Source organism: Rattus rattus, chromosome 11 (assembly GCF_011064425.1).
Source record: "Rattus rattus isolate New Zealand chromosome 11, Rrattus_CSIRO_v1, whole genome shotgun sequence".
Lineage (NCBI taxonomy): Eukaryota > Metazoa > Chordata > Mammalia > Rodentia > Muridae > Rattus > Rattus rattus.
In genome coordinates, this window is record NC_046164.1 from 4,085,320 (window position 1) to 4,088,385 (window position 3,066).

Consider the following 3,066-nt stretch of genomic DNA (forward strand, 5'->3'; position numbering starts at 1 on the left):
CTCAAACGGGACAGGAACCTGGAGACAGAAACTGATGCAGAGGCCACAGAGGGGGTCCTTCTTACTGGCTTGTTCCTCCTGGTTGTTCAGCCTGCTTTCTTATTGCCTATGGGTGGAACTGCCGACAGTGAGCTGAGCTCTCCCTCCCTCATCAATCACTAATTAAGGAAATACCCTACAGGCTTTTGGAGGCATCTTCTCAATCCAGACTCCCTCCTCAAACAACTCCAACTGTGTCAGACTGACGTAAAACTAGTCGCCACATAAAGAAAGTATGTGTTAGCTAGAAAAAAAAAAGACAATAGCCAACCACTTACCCGCATGTTCGCACACAGAACATGTAACTTGATCATGCGGCTAAGAGGATGTGAATGCTCTTTGGGTGTTGTTGGCAACTAAAGGGCTTTGGATTCATCAAGTTTTCAAATATTATAGTTATTAAGGGCAAACGGACAAAAAGAAGAGCACTATCTTTTTTCTCCAGCGTCTTCAAAGGGGGCTCCTGATGCTTTGTGGTTTTTTTCTCCAGCGTCTTCAAAGGGGGCTCCTGATGCTTTGTGGTTGTGTGGAAGATAAGAAGGAAGATGAATTTTTTTTAAAGGTTTATTTATTTATTATATACACTGTAGCTGTCTTCAGACACACCAGAAGAGGGCATCAGATCTCATTACAGATGGTCATAAGCCACCATGTGGTTGCTGGGATTTGAACTCAGGACCTCTGGTAGAGCAGTGGGTACTCTTAACCACTGAGCCATCTCTCCATCCCAGGGGAAGGTGATTTTTGAAGCATCTCTCCTTTCTGGGTTTCATGTGTGAACACTAATTTACCACACCTCCTCAATTGCCCCTGCTGCTAGGTACCCACCGCAGGGAGAGCAAGGCTTAAGGTAGGTGAAGGAGACAGTAGTGTGGGAGCTGGGAATGGAGTACCGTCACGGAGCTGGGAGGTTCAGTCTGTCCTGGGTACTGACCTCCCTGCAGCTGTCCCACCTTGTGGACAGCGAGCCTTCCTAGACGGACCTCAAGACTGGTTCCCAGGCTTCCAGTTTCTGCATACTTTTTCCTTTGCGTGCTACACAGTCAGGGACTAACTGACACGTAGCTGAAGAAACAGAAAAGTCAACCTCACTGATGGAAGAGAGGTCCCAAGGAAGACTGGTGTCCCCTCGATTTGTGACTGTGTTAGAGCATCACAACTTCTCTGGGTGGAAACACAGGGACAAACACCGTGGGAAGACACAGTGCTGAGGGAGGAAGGCCAGAGCTGTCTCCCACGGATAAAGTGCTGGAGGCTTAGTGTGGGCAAGGCAGAGGGTGACACCCAGCAGAGGGGCCCAGTCAGAGGGAACCCCTAAACCTTTGTGAGTTTGCCTCCAGGGCACCACTATGTAGTTATAGTAAACGCAGTGGGAAATCCTCTCATGCTTCAGGCAGAGGGAGGGGAGAGGAACCATTGAAATAGACCAGCCTGTTCTGGTATCCTTTAAAGGTCCTGCTCTCAAGAGAATCCATTTTTTCCAAAGCCCAACCTGCAGGGGTTTTATCCAAACTGACCCAAGGGAAGATGAAACCCCAAAACCCTGCAGCTGCGGTTTGTGGTGTGAATAACGCATCCATGTCCTGCAAATTGCAAGTTTTCTCATTGTGCGAAGAAGTGCATATTTGAGTGAAAATTCTGTTATTTTAAAGCTATAGTAAAAATTTCCAATACTTTTGCGATTACGCAACCAATAAGATGCCGCTGTTGGGTAGGTCCATGGTGTCCTCTAATCTTCCACGTGGGGAGTGTGGTGTTTGTCATTTTAAAAATTTTTTATTGTAATTTTATTTTTCTTGGATATTTTATGTATTTACATTTCAAATGTTATCCCCCTTTCCCCCTCTTCCATTCCCCTTCCCCCTCCTCCTGCTTCTATGAGGATGCTCCCACTCCTACCTCAATGCCCTGGCATTCCCCTACACTGGGGCATTGAGCCTTCACAGGACCAAGGGTCTCTCCTCCCATTGATGCTAGACAATGCCATCCTCTGCTACATATGCAGCTGGAGCCATGGGTCCCTCCATGTGTACTCATTGGTTGGTGGTTTAGTGCCCGGGAGCTCTGGTGGGGTATCTGGTTGGTTAATATTGTTGTTCTTCCTATGGTCTTGCAAACCCCTTCAGCTCCTTCAGTCCCTTCTCTAACTCCTCCATTGGGGTTCCCTTGTTTAGTCCGATGGTTAGCTGCAAGCATCCTCATCTGTATCAGTAGGGCTCTGGCAGAGCCTCTCAGGAGACACCCATGTCTGGATCCTGTCATCAAGCACTTCTTGGCATCAGCAATAGTGTCTGGGTTTGGTGGCTGCATACAGGATGGGTCCCCAGGTGGGGCAGTCTCTGGACAGTCTTTGCTTCAGTCCCTGCTCTACTCTTTCTCCGTATATTTACTTCCATGAGTATTTTGTTCTCCCTTCTAAGAAGGACTGAAGCATCCACATTTTGGTTTTACTTCTTCTTGGGCTTCATGTGATCTATGATTTTTTTCTTAGGTATTCAAGCTTTGGGGCTAATATCTACTTATCAGTGGGTGCATACCATGTGTGTTCTTTTGTGACTGGGTTACCTCACTCAGGATGATAGTTTCTAGTTCCATAAAAATATGGAACGCTTCACAAATTTGTGTGCCATCCTTGCACAGGGGCCAGGCTAATCTTCTCTGTGTTGTTCCAATTTTAGTATTTGTGTTGCCGAGAGGCTAGGTTCACAACCAAAAAGAAAATTTAATTTTAATTTGCTATGGGTTGCTATATGGTGACAGGAACAGTGTCACCGTATAGTGCTGTATTGACTGTAGTATTTGTTTCAAACTGAAGTTTACTGAAAGAACAATCAGGGTGGGAAATATAGAAACCACGATAGACATCCGGATTTTACATTATACTCATTAAAACTGGAAGTCTTATTTGCACTGTGGTTGCTACTGTTACTATTTAATATGAGGTGGGTTTTCCTGATTTTTTAAAAATAAGTTGAAAGTGTTGCTATTTTTCATTTTGGAAATTTAAAGCTTATTTTCAATATAAAA

At 45.3% G+C, this 3,066-nt stretch overlaps 1 non-coding gene across 1 annotated transcript; it reads right to left on the bottom strand.

The window, feature by feature from the left end:
• Positions 1–2,634: 2,634 nt before the first annotated feature.
• LOC116913048 lies at positions 2,635–2,746 on the bottom strand. Its single transcript, XR_004389583.1, has one exon. It is a non-coding gene; the product is annotated as a U6 spliceosomal RNA (small nuclear RNA).
• Between the last annotated feature and the right edge of the window lie 320 nt (positions 2,747–3,066).